The 16,816-nt window shown below is 50.0% G+C and overlaps 1 protein-coding gene across 3 annotated transcripts in view; it reads right to left on the bottom strand.

Moving 5' to 3' along the window:
• PDHX (pyruvate dehydrogenase complex component X) overlaps positions 1–16,816 on the bottom strand; it is a 179,739-nt gene that overhangs the window by 8,451 nt on the left and 154,472 nt on the right. For all 3 annotated transcript variants that reach the window (XR_011423816.1, XR_011423817.1, XR_011423815.1), the window contains exon 12: positions 671–983. The gene's annotated coding sequence lies outside the window, so the exon portion shown is untranslated. The remainder of the gene's footprint in view (positions 1–670; positions 984–16,816) is intronic.

The following is a 16,816-nucleotide window of genomic DNA, read 5'->3' as shown; positions in this document are numbered from 1 at the left end:
GTTTCACAACAACTTGAATCTAATTAATGCCACTGAACTGGACACTTAGAAATGGTTAAAATGGTAAAATTGATGTTACACATTTTTTTACCACAATAAAATTTTTTTAAAATTAAAGTTCAATAATATGCAGTGCTGCATAGTATGTAGAGAAATAGACACTTACCGCCCGCCCCAAACAGTTGATGAGACTTTAAATGGACTTATCTTTTGTGGATGATGGTTTGACCATATCCATCAAGATTAAAGGCAGAAGAGGGATGAGAGTCAGAGGAGCATTATCAGAAAGGAGGTCTGTGGAGCCTACAGAAGGGACCTCATCTAATAGGAGCAGGCAGAACCCCAAGAACAGGAGCAGAGTCAGTGTCCAGAGACTGCCCAGCTTCTGCCCAGCAGGTACCATTTGCAGCCAACATTAGGAAACAGAGCAAACCATCCCTTACCAGTTGAGTGAACTTTCCAGTGTGGGGGGCCTCTATCAGCGGTACTTCTCCTGGCCACCAGGTCGAGGCCTCTTACCTGTCACTTGCTGATCATGTTGGTAAAACTGCCATCTACCTATGCCCTGAGATTTTGCTAAACCCTCTCTTTACCACCTATATCAGGCAGGGTTGGCTAATTATCAAACAACCTCAAATCTTAGTGGCTTAGCACAGTAGAACTTGCTTACTCTCTTATACGAGGGTCAATGCAGATGTTGCTGGTTGAGTAGCTCTCCTGGCAGTTCTCCTCCAGGCAGTTACTCAGCGATCCAGGTTTCTCCCATCTGGTAGCTTTGCCATGTCCTAAAACCCCCTCCGAGTCTTCCACTGGAGCCTCTGCATTCGGCCAGGCAGCAAGCCAAGAGAGAGCAGGGGAAATTGTGTGGACATCTAAGGGGCTAGGCTTGGAAGTGGCATATACCATTGCCACCCACATTCTACTGGCCAGAGCTGGTCACAGGGCAGCACTCAGATGCAAGAGGTCCAAGAAACGTAGTCTTCCTGTGTGATCGTAAAGGAGATGAGATAGCTGGTGAATACATACCAATGTGTCTGTCATCACCCATATGGACAAACCTCCTTAGAACAATCTAGAACACTTAAGCCCACAGAGGGAGCACTTAGATACCTAGAGGAACAGTGGTGACAAGTGAAACACCCCCACCCTGCCCAACCCCCGCCTTGGCTGGGCTCACAGAGACACATCTGAAGATATTCCTACCCCATCCCCAACTGCCACTTCTGTTTTATTTTATAATCATAGAAAAAATGAAGACGTCATTTCTACTTGGACAAAACCTACTTTCTTCCTCCTCCACCTGCCAGAATTTAATTAGTGAGACCACATTTCCCAACCATTAAAGAGAACCTCTCAAACCACTGCAGTGGCTACAGGAACTGAGAAACAGACCCCTCGCACCTGCTCAGCCCTCTCCAGGGAGGAACGCCCCCCAGCTCTGCCTATCCAACTTCTGCCAGGCCGCGGGGCACATCTCAAGACCAAGGAACCCTCTCCTCGCTTCTCAACCAACAGAGATCGTGTCCCTTTCTACCTTATGGAACAATGGTTATTTTTGTTTTCATCATTTGAGAGTTGGTTATCATTTGTACTGAGTTCCGCATCTTAATGTAACAAGTATCTACTAAGCATATCTGGTTCCAGACCGAGGGATTCAAAGGTGATCAAAGGGAAACACCCTCCATGGAATATGCAATCCAGGTGGGAACACGTGAGCACGCCGTAAAGCTGAACGTTCTAGGCTGTCAGGCAGATACAAAGCATGGTAGAGATTCGGGAAGGGAGAGAGGCCTTTGGAATGAGAGGATGAGTTGGTGCTTTGGAATCCGGACTTTGAAGAGTGAAAAAGACCTTGACAAGCAGAGTCTGGGGAGAGCGCTCCAGGTGAAGACAAGAATGAGCAAAGGCACCGAGGTGGGAATGTGTGGGGAAATTTCAGAACAGGCAAGTTATTCTGTTGGCTGGCGACAAAGTGGGAAAGGTGGGTGTATCAGTTAGGGTTCTTTGAGCTGCAGGTTATGAAAGCATGTCTCAAACAGGCTTAGGCAATAAGGAAATGTATTCACACTCTGGAGATCCCAAGGCAGGGCCACTCGAAGAGCAGTTTGACCAGGGCTCCATGTCTGTTCCTCTGTTCTTCTGGTTCTCCTCCGCTCTGTGTTGACACTGCCCTCCTGGTGGCCATCCTTGTGGCTACAAGATGGCTGCCAGCTGCATCCAGGGCATAGGTTGTTCATGGTGAAAGGGAGAGAGAAAAAACAGTTCTCTTTCCCAGAAGCCCTGAGCGAACCTCTGCTCAGATCCTATTGAGGCAAAATGGGGCTGCCCATTCCTGCACCAGCCAATGACAAGGGGATTACCACGAATGGTATCAAGTAATCGCCTGAGCAAAATGCAAGGTAGAGTCCATGACAATGACTCCTGCTGGGCTTGGGCTGGGTTGTGGAAAGTCATGAATCTCAGCCTGAAGAATCTGTATGTGGGGGCCAGCCCTGTGGAGTAGTGGTTAAGTTCACTATGCTCTGCTTTGGCGGTCCATGTTTGCGGGTTTGGATCCTGGGTGTGGACCTACACCACTAGTCAGCCATGCTGTCGCGGTGACCCACATAAAGTGGAGGAAGATTAGCACAGATGTTAGCTCAGGACTAATCTTCCTCAAGCAAAAAAAAGAGGAGGATTGGGGCCGGCCTGGTGGCACAGCAGTTAGGTTCACACGCTCTGCTTCAGCAGCCTGTGGTTCGCTGCTTCAGATCCCGGGCATGGACCTATCCACTGCTCATCAAGCCACGCTGTGGCAGGCATCCCCCATGTAAAATAGAGGAAGATGGGCACAGATCTTAGCTAAGGGCCAATCTTCTTCAGCAAAAAGAGGAGGATTGGCAGCAGATGTTAGTTCAGGGCTAATCTTCCTCAAAAAAAAAAAAGAGGAGGAGGAGTGGCAACAGATGTTAGCTCAGAGCTAATCTTCCTCAGCAAAAGAAAAAAAAGAACCTGTGTGTGAAATAAGGCATGGGGAGCCATTGATGGTTTTTCAGCAGGGGAGTAAACAGAACTGAGTTCGGGGATGTTCTGATCAGAAATAACCAAGCAGAGGAGAGTGAGTGTGGAAGAACCATGTGTCCACTGCCATCATGTCTTCTCCTCCCAACATTAAAAATGGCTCCCAGGGAGCCAAGAGCATACGATGGAGAAAGGAGAGTCTCTTCAATAAATGTTGTTGGGAAAACTGGACAGCCACATGCAAAAGAATGAAAGTAGACCATTCCCTTACACCAAGCACAAAAATAAATTCAAAATGGATTAAAGACTTGAATGTAAGACCTGAAACCAGGAGACTTCTAGAAGAAACATAGGCAGTATGCTCTATGACATTGGTCTGAGCAGCATATTTTCAAGTCCCATGTCTGACCGGGCAGGGGAAACAAAAGAAAAAATGAACAAATGGGACTACATCAAACTAAAAAGCTTCTGCACAGCAAAGGAAACCATCAACAAAACGAAAAGACAACCTAACAATCGGGAGAAGATGTTTGCAAACCACATATCAGATAAGGGGTTAATATCCAAAATATACAAAGAACTCATACAGCTCAACAACAAAAAAACCAACAACCCAATTAGAAAATGGGCAAAAGATCTGAACTGAGATTTCTCCAAAGAAGAAATACAGATGGCCAACAGGCATATGAAAAGATGCTCAACATCATTAGCTATCAGGGAAATGCAAATCAAAACTACAGTGAGGTATCACCTCACTCTGGTCGGAATGGCTATAACTAACAAGACAGGAAACAACAAATGTTGGAGAGGGTGCGGAGAGAAGGGAACCCTTGTTCACTGCTGGTGGCAGTGCAAACTGGTGCAGCTACTATGGAAAGCAGTTTGGAGTATCCTCAGAAAATTAAGAATAGATCTACCATATGATCCAGCTATTCCACTGCTGGGTATTTATCCAAAGAACTTGAAAACACAAAGGCATAAAGATACTTGCACCCCTATGTTCATTGCGGCATTATACACAATAGCCAAGACTTGGAAGCAACCTAGGTGCCCATCAAGGGGCGAATGGATAAAGAAGATGTGGTATTTATACACGATGGACTACTACTCAGCCATAAGAAATGACGAAATCCAGCCATTTGTGACAACATGGATGGACCTTGAGGGTATTATGCTGAGTGAAATAAGTCAGAGGGAGAAGGTCAAATACCATATGATCTCACTCATAAGTAGAAGATAAAAACGACAAAAAAGAAAACCCACATAGCATTGGAGATTGGACTGGTGGTTACCATTGGGGAAGGGGGGAGGGGGGAGGGCAAAAGGGGTGATTAGGGTCACATGTGAGGGGATGCACTATAATTAGTGTTCGGGTGGTGAACATGATGTAATGTATCCAGAATTTGAAATATGATGTACATCTGGAAAAAATAAAAATTAAAAAAAAAAATGGCTCCCAGGAAAGGAGCTGATATACTCATTCACATCAGGCATAAATGACTGATAAGATATGATGCCAGTGGGAACGGAAAGGAGTGTTTTAATGAAAGAAACATTGCAGATAGGACTGACAAGATGATTGCAAACGGGGAAAGAAAAAATAAAAATGATGCTGAAGTTGTGAATGTGCATGACAAACATGTAGTGTCATGAAAAGAAACACAGTCATCTAGGAGTGTCACTGAGGTGATTTGGAATCCATAAATCAGATGCATGACTAATAGTACCCGTAATAATAAGATGATGCGAATAATGAAGAAATGGTAATAACTGATAATAAAAGTTAGCATGTATTGAGCAGTTAATCTACGTCAGGCACATAGTACATACTTGGTAAATATTTGCTGCTCTGATGTGTGTGTGTTCATTCACTCCTTACAGCAGTCAGTAATTATCCCCACTTTGGGGAGGAGGAAACTGAGGCACAGTGTGATAAAAGTAACAATCGAAGGGCAGGGAACTGGTGAGTAGGAGAGGTGGAATCAGGCTGTCCAACTCTCTCATTCGGACAAGGACTAGCCCGCATTCAGCACCCACTCGGTGGCAGCGGCGGCAGAGCTGGATACATTCTCTTTAATCCCGAGGGGTCAACAGATAAAGAGGCCGGTAGGACGCCTGTGTGATGGAAGAGGACGCTGGGGCCCAGAGGGGCAGGAGGCCCGCCCAGAGTCGCACGGCTGGCCAGCAGGTGGGACAGATGCTGTCAATCACGCCCTCTGGCCGCGCTATCACGACAAAGACACTGCCCCTGGGGCCGCAGGATCTGTGTCCCCTGTCTCGTGCCTGAAAATTTAAACTCCTGGTTGGGGAGCCAGGCTCGGTGGGTCCGGACCGGCGCGGACGTGCCTGGACCCAGCAGGACTGCGACGCTCTCTGTGCGCAGGACAAAGCCGGAGCCACGGCGGGCTGCCTGGCCTGACCACCGAGGCCTGAAAGTCGACCTGGGGGTGGGGGGTCGGCAGTCCTGAGTCGGGCGCCCCTCGCCTGCCGGGGCCCCGGGCGCGCCGCTCGCCCTCTGAGCTCCCGCGTCCTCCGCCGGGACACGCGGCGACGGCGGCTGGGCCCCTAGGACGGAGGGAGACAAGCGGAGACACTGCTCCTCCTACGACATGGGAGCCACGCTGCTCTGATTGCTGATGTTACTGTCATTTCTGCAAGAGAGTGTGGGAGACGGACAGCCAGGCCTCCGGAGGGGCGGCCGCCGCTGCCTGCTCACGACGGGCCCGCCCTGGGGGGCCCCCGCCGCCGCCTTGGCCCCCAGCGCCCCCAGGTCCACGCGCCCCAGCTGCTGGGCGGGAGCCGGGGCCGCGGGAGGAGGGGTGCAGGGCGAGGAGCAGGGCGGGACGGGCCTGCGTCCGGGAGCCTCCCAGGCCCGGAGCGAGCGCGCTGGCCGCCCAGGCACGTGGTTTGCGCTTCCGAGTGTAACCGGCAGCAGCTGGCCGCTGGTTCGGCTCCTGGGGCCGTCACCCAGAAGCGCTGGAGCCGCGAGGCCGCGCTGGCCCTGAGCAGCTGCTTCTGCCTCCACTCGGGTGGGAGCGGGAGGGTTGGGGGAAGCCGGCCCAGCGGCCCGGGAGCCCTGGGCCCCGCAGCACCGGGCACTGGCCGCCCCAGAGGGGTTTTCAGATCTCCCAGACTGAGACCCCCAGCTCGGCTGGCCCAGAGCCAGGCTTACTCACTGGGAACAAGCATCTTCCCCGCAGCAGCCAACGCTCCCAGAGGTTTCTGGAATCCTGTGAGTCTCCAAGTGCTTACTCATGGGACATTAGAGCTGCCAAAGCCCTGAGCCCAACCATCCCGTGTTTTGGGTAAAGAAACTGAGGCCCAGGAGGGAGGTGACTAGCCGAAGGCCCCAGGAGTCTGGGTGGGGCTGGGGCGGGGCTCTTGTTGCAAACAGCCGCCCTGGGGCCTTTCCTTTACTCAACACCCCCGGCCCGGCCCAGCACTCTTCCTAAAGGGGCCGGAGGCCGGATCCAGCTGGGACCCGCGGCCCCGCTCTAAGCGCCCTAGCCAAAAACACAGGACGGGCAGAAAGGATGGCAAAGGAAAATGCACTTTGACGTGGAAACGTGCTCACCGTACAGTGAACTGAAGAAACAGATTCCCCAGGCAGAGCTTACCCAGGGGCCCATTTGGGTAAGGAACACACGCACGCGCACCTGCCCCGCAGAAAAAAGACTGGAAGGAAAAGGAAAGTGAACTTGCTTCTGGGAGGCAGCATTGTGGGTGGTTTTCATTTGTTTCTTTTTTGGTCTTATCCGTATTTTCTAAATTTTCTACTTTGGGAGTGTTTATTTTTGTAATAACAATGTTAAAAGGATGCAGAATAAACAGAGAAATGCCAGGGTCCCTGTCACCTCCCTCAGTCAGGCTTGGCTTGCAAGCTCCCAGGGCAGACTGCACCCATGGCACAGGTGGGGGCGTTTTCCTTTCCCAGGAAGCGTAGGCGAGAGCTCAGACCCGAGGGAGGCACAGGGCTGTGGTTCTCCTGCAGTCTGGGAATAGCAGCCCTGGCTCCCGGCGCTCCCACCCGGATGGCCCATGCACCCCAGGGAGGAAGGGCCAGGCGGCAGACCCCAGACTCACACCTGGCTCCCCTGAGCATGTGTCTGGCAGGCCAGGCGAGCCAGCCTGAGGTCTGATGTGTGGAGAGTGGAGCGGAGTGAGATAAAGGCCAGATGGCCGTCTTGGGTGCTTTCCCAGACCCAGGCCACACCCTCCAGGAAACCTCAAGGCCCGGTTTTATCTTTCAGGCACGCACATCTCACTCACATTTTGCTGTCACTTGCCCACTCTGATGCCAACATCCTTGAGACCAAGCCACCTTTCTGGCTTACTCCATGAGGGCTGCCTGCCGTGTAGACCTCCCAACTGAGTACAACCCGGGGAATGGTGAGTCCCATCACTAGACCTGTGGAGCTCAGAGACGGTTGGTTTAGACAGAACCACAGGCCATGCCAGGTATCAAGTCAGGACTGTGGCGCCCACCCAGTGCCCTGGCTGGACCTGCTGCTTCTGAAACGTCGACTGATGCATGCTTCCCCAAAGGGCACCTCCGTTAGGACAGCTTCTCCTGTCGCATAAGGGTGGGTCTTATGACATCTTCACATGGTGATCACAAATGCAAAGGGACCCTGAGCCACCAGGCCCAAGGGCATCCTGGAGCAGAACGGCAGAGCAGAGACCCTGAATCCCGCTCCGCTCTCCACCAGCCTGCCTCCCGGTCAGTCACACGGCCTTCCGCAGCTTCAGTTTCGTCAGGTGTGAAACGAGTCTCAGAGGTGCTGGCAGGATTAATCGGCCCTAAATCTCGACATGTGGGGTCAGTAAATTGCTGCCCTCCGGCATCCGGTGAGCTGCCTGTTTTTGCATGGCCCTTCAGCGAGAACGGTTCTTACATTTTTAAATGGCCGGAAAAAATAAAAAGAAGAGTAATATTTCACAAAACATGAAAATTATGTGAAATTCAAATGTCAGTGTCCATCAGTAAAGCTTTATTGGAACGCAACCAGGCCCTTTCATTTCCGTGTTTCCTGTGGCTGCTTTTGTGCTGTGATCGCAGGACTGAGTAGTTGCAGACACCATACGGCCGACCGAGACTGAAGTGTTGACTATCTGGCCCCAGCCAAAAAAGTGTGTGCCGCGCCTGATCTGAAGGGTCTGGTACGTGGCAGAATGTCAACAAGCATTACTATCCCTTCTCATCGTATTTTCCATCCTCTCCACCAGGAACCTTTTTGTTCTGTCCAAAAGACGGGAGTATTGCCACGTGCGGGGGATGGTGCCGGAGGGGGACCTCCTCACTGTGGATCCTCAGGCTTGAAGTTGGAAGATCAAGTTGCAGAGATTGTATCTTCATTCTGCCACCAACTGGTTATGTGACCTGGGGAAAGTCACTTGATCTCTCTGAGCCTCGGTTTCCCTCCCCTATAAAATGGGATAATGATCCGGTCAATACTTACCGTGTGTCAGGCATTGTTCCAATCATGTCAGCCACTTATTTAATCATAACGGTTCTATGAAGGAGGTACTCGTATCCCCTCATTTATGGGCCAAGAAAGCTGAGGCGATGGAGGGTGGGGGCAAGAGAGTTGCCCAGGGTTTCGTAGTTGGCCAGTGGGGTACAAACAGTCTGCACAGATTCAAGCAGCCTCCTCACTTGGGTGCTTAAACAGCTGTGTCGTGGGGCCCTGTGCGCTTCACAGACGGACCGAGAGACTTGACTGAGGTCAGGAAGCCGAATGCGGTGGTGACCTCAGTCGTGGCTACATGGTCTCTTCTTATCTTGAAAGAAGAGGAAGGGGCACCTCTCAGTAATGGTGGCATTTCAGAGAGCGCAGCAGCCCCTGGACGGGGAGGAGACGTGGGTGGGTGACGGCAAGCCCGACCTCCATGGTCTGTATTTCCCAGCCCTCTTGGAGCAGGAGAGAAGCAACCCTCCCTGTTGAGAAGCCAAAGCGGCCGTTATTGAGACCAGCTCTCGACTGATAGACAGGAGTCGCCTTCCTCCCAAGGTGGTCGGGAGCTGGCGGCACCTTTCCCACCTTGGTCTCAGGTCTCCGCCCAGCCGCTGCTCCTGCCTCGTCTTGACGAGATTGCTGAGGACCAGCTGTGCTCGCTGGCACTGTGCTGCCCCTCCTGGTCCTCCCTGGCTGGATGAGGGAGCCCTTCTCTGCCCAATCCTTCCTCCCGCCCAGCCTCAGCACTTGCTCCCTGCGCACTCCCACAGGAGCCTTTGGACAGGGTGGGTGTTGAGGGTTGACACAGGCTGTGTCTTGCCTTTGTGTCTGATTGATCCATGTGAGGATGTCTTGCCCATGCTACGTGCGGGCTGCTGTGCGGCTGCGCGGGCAGGAGCTGGCACTAAAGATGCAGCATGGATGGTGTGGGGTTAACAGCATGGCAGTTGAAGTGCCTCCACCAGTTCCTGGCTGTGGGACCTGGAGCAAGTCACTCAACCTTTCTGTGCCTCTGTTTTCTAATGAGCAAAATGGAGAGAGCACAGCCTCCCCGGGTGGTGATGAGGATTCAGGAGGTAGGACTGCAAAGAGGCTATAGTATTGCCTGGCGTATGTTAAGTGCTGTTAGTATTTTTCTTCTTCTCGGCAGCTACTTCAGCTTAAGGTACCTCAAGAATGGGACAAAAGCTTTTTCCACATACTTCTATAATGCTCTATCCCATAGTGCATCCTTGACTCATCCCATATGTACTGAGGGCCTACTAAGTGCCAGGCACTGTTTGAGAGCTGACGAATGCGAGGATTTCACACTCGAGGGGAGGGAGGAGAAAGACATAGAAACAGATCGGAACTCTGGAGCCAGGAGTGGAACGCTTTGAGACCTGTGGGCGGTGGGGCGGGATCCTCCAACTCTGGCGAGCGTGTGGTGGCGGAGGAAGCAGGGAGCATCTGCCAAAGGAGATGACCCGAGGCCTGAGTGGGGCATAGGTCTGCCTCCACGGGAGCAGGGAGAGCAGTGCGGAAACAGGAATCGTGCGGAAAGGCACAGGAACCCAGTATACTCCATGCACACGGCCCCCTTGTGAGCCTCCGCGAAGACCCAGCTGGGTGCCCAGGCACTGGTCCACGCGGGAGGCATGAAAGTTCCTTTTAGCATCTATGTTAGGGCCATGGCTGCCAGCACTGGGCAGGAAGAGGGAAACTCTGTGAGCGCCTCAGCTGGGAGGGCCTGAAGAAGTGAGAGTGCCGGGCCAGGCCACCGCCCCACCTTCCCAGGGGAGGTTCAGAGTGACTCCACCCCGAACCCAGCCGCCAAGGAGCCAGGGCGGCACAGCCAACCTTCCCAAGCCCGGCAAGGAGGGCAAGGAGCCAGCTGAGCCTGCCTGGGAGAAGAACTGGGCTAGGGAGGTGCCATCCTTGCAGGCCAAGAACAGGAACCCCGTCTCGAAGCCTCTAGTTCTGGGGAAAGCCACACTGTTTCCCTTTGCAAGAACTGGAGGAGGGGAGGGCAGCGGGGAATCATCAGACCTCTTGTGGGTGGCAGATGTGACTGCTCTGGTGTCTGCGACCCCAGCACGCCCTCCTTCTCCAGTGCTCCCTCCACCTCCGTCCTGCCAGACACAGGCACATCTCTGGTATCCGCACTGGGGGCAGGACAGAGTCCGGAGAGGAGAGAGCTGGTCTGGGAAGCAGAAGCCCCGGATCCTAGTCCAGTCTCTGCCCTTAACCAGCAGTGTGGCCTTGGGCAAGTTTCAACCCCCTCTGGCCTTCTGTTTCCCTTACAGTTTGCTGGGAGGAGTTAACATGTCGTGAAAAAATGTCGAACGCTTTACTGGGGACTGGGTGTGTTTTCTGACCCCTTCATTCGGTGTGCAGTCTCTGGGCATGGGAACTCGCCGGGTTCACCATTGCAGTCTGACATGGGCACACCTAGCACCTCTGGAGGCCGTTCTCTGGAACGGCGGGAGTGGGGAAGTGATTTCAGGCTCCAGTGGGTCCCTCTTACCTGCTCCTGCCATGTGATTACCCACAACCACAGGGGAGGCGAGACCTATGGAAGGAACCAGTGGGGCAAGAGCAAGGTACCGAGAATGAGGCGCTCACTTCCCCCACCCACCCTGCGCCCTGGGATGGTTGCCATAGGTGCCTCCCCAGGAGCCGCTTGACCTTCCTGGTCAACAGAGTCCACTTTCGTCTGAGTGGGCAAAGTTCAGAGTCAGAAGCTACATTTCTCACCACGCTTGCCTCTAGCGTAGCCATGGGACACAGTTGTGGCCAAAAAGATGAGAAGGCGATAGACTGAGATTCTGGAAAAGCTCCAACAGGTTTATCTGGCGTTTTGTCATCTGGTCTTCGTATTCTTACTGCCTGGAATGTAGCATTGATGCATGGAACTTTAAGAGGCATTTTGTAACTGTGAGGACAGATCCACATGCTAAGAGTGACTGTGCAAAGGCCCTGATGGCATCTTTGAGCTGCCGTACAAATCTGGACTATCTGTTTCTGGAAATATAAAATTCCTAATTGTTAAAGCTGCTTTTTTTTCCCTGGGGGGAGATTAACGTGGGGGGGGGGGGTTGAGTCTGCTATTTGTAGACAAGCACAATTATAACCAATAAACCCTTTCCTCCAAGGACTGGGTCAGTGCCACCTTGGGCATTCCCTAAGACCCCACAAAGGACTTGTCGCACTGCCCCGGAAAGCCAGTTACTCATACACAATCCCCAGCAGACCACAGGCTCAGGGAAGGCAGGGTTGGCGCATTCCGTGTGGACCGGAGTGCATCCCCAGAGCATGACAGTTCCTGGAAAACATGAGCTTCTCTGCATGCTTTTCTTGAATCAATGAATGAAAGAACCCTTTGAGTTCTGATTCCAGGAGATGTAGCTGACTTGCCTGAGATGTAGGACCCATCCTCTCTGGCTAATTTTGAAACCTCTGTTGACAGCTCTTTGAAGAAGTCAGCTTTTAAAATGTTTGGCCTAAAATACCCAAAGCTTTGTAAATAACTCTCCCAGCCTCTCACAGAACCGCTGCCTTTTCCTAACCACCCACAGCCCATCATGGCTGCCCTCAACTTGCCACTACCTGACCCAGAAGGCAACTCACACAAACCCTCTGGCAGATCCTGATGCCAGGTGATTATAGTAGCTGAGAAAGGGCACGTCCCACAACATACAGAGAGCTTGATGGAATATATACAAATGCGTATATGGAAACATTCACAGACATCTTTCTCAGGTTGTTTTCCTACCATAAACATCTCAGATATTTTTAGATTTGTGTAAAATTACTTTTTCCATGACTTCTAGAAGGTTCTAACAGTCTCCTCCTCCTCTTTCCTTTATTGTGACTTTCTCTTCAAAACCTATTTTCACTATGTCCCTGAAACATTCACGCTTTTTCTGTATCCAAGTTATTCAATTTGGATATCCAACCCCGCAACTTCTTTGTTTGCCTATGAAAAGCATAGAAAGTCCATGTATTACTGATGAGAATGCAAAGTCCGTATATTTCCAATGAACTTGGAGTTCATTTATTGAGGATGTCTGTTGAGAGTCACTTGAAGAAAATCACAGAAGATGCAGCAGGCTGCTTGCTAAAACCCTCTCAGTCGCTTCTTCCTGGGTTCACACCCTCCCATGAAGTTCGAGGCCACACAACCTGAGGCCCACCACTCTCCTTCCTCATCCACCGGCTGAATGGGGAGGACTTCAAGGACTTGGAGGAGGACAGAGCCACAAGATGGAAGGAGCTTGGGCCTCTTGAGTGGCTGCATGAAGCGGAGACCTGCAGATCTGCACTAGTCTGCTACAGGAGCAAGAAATAAATTTTATGGTACCAAACCAGTGCTTTGGAAATTTATCTGTTATAGCAGCTAGCATTATTTACAGATTCCTCCTTACTTACCAGTAGCACTTTTTTAGTGTTTCTATTCTAAAATATCACAGTTTGCTTTGTATTAAAGCTACTTGCACCATAACTGTGCTGAATGCGAGGGTTTAGATCAATGGTTCTCAACCTTGGCTGCTCAATAGAAGTAACTGGAGAGATTTTAAAATTTCCTGTGCTTGGGCCTCATGCCTAGAGATTGTGATGCAGTTGGTCTGTGGTGGGACCCAGCCTTTGCATTCTGTGAGTTTCCCAGGTGGTTCTAAAGGGCAGCTGGAGTTGAGAGCCACAGTTCTAGAACAAGGGTTCTCAAACTTGAGCATGAATCAGAGCACGTGAAACACTTGTTGAAACATGGATTTCTGGTCTCCGCTCCCAGAGCGTCTGATTCACTGGGTCTGGGGTGCAGCCTGAGAATCTCCATTTCTAATACATTCCCAAATGAGGCTGTTGCTGCTGGTTTGGGGACGACACTTTGAGAAGCCCTGATCCAGACTTTTAAATGCCCTGCAATAACAGCAATCACTGGTGTCACACCTATAAAACAACACTAGTCTCTCAATAATTGAGTGTGTAATTGAATTGAAAATGAAGACGCATAGGCCTTTATACTCGATAAGGTGACTCTTCTTACTTTGTTTTCAACAGGTTCAGGTTGAGTTTGCTTAGTTGTGCAATCCAACCTAGCCGCTCTGTAAGAACAGGAAGAGGGGAGAATGTTTGGGCAAGGAGGAATTTAATACTTGGGTTTGAGCTGGCAAGTGGAAGCAAATATTTATTGAGTACCTTGTATGGGCATGGCACTATGTAGACCTCTCCCTATTTTTATCCTTTGGCGAAGGAAGATCTATGGAAGAGAGAGGGACTTCCAGATGTCTGTGACTGTGAGCAATAGAACTCAATGAGATGGAGGCAGGAGGGTCTTGGTAGAAGGAATGGCCTGAAATATCAATATCAACACACACACACACACACACACACACACACACTGGGTTTACAGGGAAAGTGGGAGAATTGGATTTGGTATCTTAAGGAGGAAGAAAATAAATGGTGGATGAAGTCAAGAAGTCCGATGACCCAACAATTATCACTTTTGTGACTCCGTGACCACCTGGAGCTCCTCTTTCTCCCCAAAAGGAGGACACTCCCTCAACCAGTGCTCTGAATGAAGCATCTTCCATAGCCTACAATCATCTTCCAAACAGATAGACCTCATTAACCTATAATTTTATATTTGTGATATACATGTACGTACATACTTACATATATATGTACACAAATAGATATACAGACACACATATGATATAAATGATTCACAAGGCAGTAAAGCTTTTTAAATTTAATGAGTGACAACTTTGCACTTAGCATCACTACCACTATTTATTTTACTCTTACTAGTTCCTCTAGAAGTTCTAACAATTATTTTTATAAAATACTATGTACCTGTAAAGGGTTTTCAATGAAAATCTCCTTCTTATTTGAGGATACTTATTTACAAAATACAGACACTGATTCTATCTACTACAGAAACAAAAAGAAAGGAGGGGGAGAGGAATTTATTAAAAGGCATTGATAAGCTCAAAAGAACTGCAAGGGCCAATGAACCAGGATGAGAATCGACGCAGCCAAGGATGGCATCCAAAATCATGCTCAGACTAGTCCTAACTAGATGCCTCCACTGCCAATGTTGGGCACAAGTTGGGCTGCTCCCACCTCCAATGCTGGGTATGGAATGTTGCTGTTATAACCGAGACACTGCTGCTTTGAGGAAATGGATGAAGCTGCTCCTGCTGCCACCATCTTTCCTACAAGCATTCCTGTGTCTTTGCCTCACTAGCCCTCCCCCTGGGGGATGCCTGGTATGGGTATGTCTGGTTAGTAAAGCCTAGGTCACATCCAGATGCACTTCTGCAAGGGAGCCTGGGAAGTAGTCTCTCCTTTCCACCCACAGTCATAAGGTAGGAAATTCTCCAAACATAGCAAAGAGGTTTAGATGCTGGGCAGTCAAACAGAATGACAGATGTCTATTTTACTAGTTTCAGGAAATTAAACATTGTATGATTTTCATTTCCTTAAATTCTACTCTTAAAATATTTCAAAGTGATACAGAAAACTTTTTAAAATAATAAATTTGCATGCTATATCTGAAAAAAAGCATGTGTCTCCCTGGCATGAAAAGTGATTTCTCAAAGTCTCTGGATCTGGAGGAGCCAGAAAATTGATTCTGTGGCTCTGAACATTTCAATGAGGAACTAACACGTGCATGGTGGGTGGCAACAGAAACACCGGACCTCGTCTAGCCTAGCTGTCTGGATTTTAGTTCATTATATGTTTTCTTCTGAAGACTCACTCATTCTGTTAGAGTTTTGGCGCAAAACAGACGGCCGCTCTAAAGGATGATGGAGCGGGGGGCTGTTTACAAAAGTGTGGGCTCCTTAGTGGAAACAAATAAGACAATGAAGCACCCTGGGGCTATTAAGGGTGGGAAGCTGCTACAATGATGAGGTCTGAAGGTGCAAAGGGAGGAAGCAGACCCGGGTTTGGCAGCTGTGGAAGAACGAGAGGATGCTGGTGGCATACTACACCGTAGACTCCGTTCACCTGAATTCAGCGCCACGTGGTGGACAGTTCCCTGTGCTTTACCAGGGACCTACATCAAGGGCAAAGAGTGACGACTCAAGGAATTTCTCTGCTTTGCTGCTGTGGCACTTTCTCCTAGGCTGCAGAAGGCCACTTAGCCAACACAGGTACGACACAGAAATTCACGGAGCTGGTGTTTGCAGGAGCAACTTCAATCAACAGTGAATAGGAGTCAACGGATAAATGGCCAACTCCTCAGGCTCCATGGAAATCCTTCTGGGGCACACACTTACAGTTCCTCAGAGAGTCCCCGTTGCCCATGACAGTCACCAGGTTATTCATAAACACTCCATTGGCTTTTCTCCCTTCTTTCTTCTCCCTGGGATCAATTCCCAATACTGAAGCTCTTCTCTCAGGTGCTGCTTTTGAGGGAACTCAAACTAAGACACAGAAAGCCAATCTTTGGCAGAGAAACACAATCACTGCCAATCTGAAACTTGGCATGGAGGGAACTGGAGGAATAAGTAACCCTATCTATCTCCTTCTGCTCCATGATGTCCTGCCAGAGTCTCTTGGAAGCCAGAGGCAAGAAAACCCTGTAGATACGGTTTGAAGGGCACAGAGAATGATAGGTGGAGAAGGGCAGAGAGTGGATTGGGAGAGGCAAATAGAAACTACTCATCTCAGTCCACCCCTTCTGTCCTTCAGCAGTTTCAGCATCCCTTAACTATCCCATCAGTTCAGGGTGATGAATTCTGTCACACTGATACCTGAGAGCTAAATCTTTAGTCAGTAGCAGAGCTCTTCGAAGAAGGCAGTGGGTGAAAACAGAGGCAAAGAAACAATTAACATAAAATATAGCTTCTACAAACCCCACTCCTCTACCTAGCCATTGGGCCTAGGGTGATAACCATAACTTCCTTCTTCTCTACCCATTCGATGCTTCCCACATCCTCTGCACCTCGGCACCTTGGAAGGATGAGGTCATTTACCTGTACTGATTCAAACCTTCATTGCCACAAGATCTGAGTGCTGAGTGGTCTTCTCTTCATTTGGATGTCGGTTTCCAATGATCAGGCCTAAAGGGCAAAGAGTGCTAGGAGATGCCTCTGGCCTTCCATGTTTGGAATCCCCCATGTTCCAAACATAGTCCCTCTTGCCATATGGCCATAATGGCCAGCAACACACTCAGCTTATAATTTGGGAGAACTATGGCCGTGGTCCCTTGTGGAGCCTTCTGCCGTTGGGCTCTAGGATCTCCAAACTTATTAAGCTCAAAGACACAGGCAAGGGAGACAAAATTTTTCTAAGTAGGTTACTTCTTGTAATGGTAAGAGGAGGTGCTTCTACCACTTTCCAGACCTGTACATTCTCTGGAGCGGGGAGAC

This window comes from Equus caballus, chromosome 12, assembly GCF_041296265.1.
Source record: "Equus caballus isolate H_3958 breed thoroughbred chromosome 12, TB-T2T, whole genome shotgun sequence".
Lineage (NCBI taxonomy): Eukaryota > Metazoa > Chordata > Mammalia > Perissodactyla > Equidae > Equus > Equus caballus.
The sequence above is the reverse complement of the archived record's forward strand: the minus strand, read 5'-3'. Positions and strand labels throughout refer to the sequence as shown.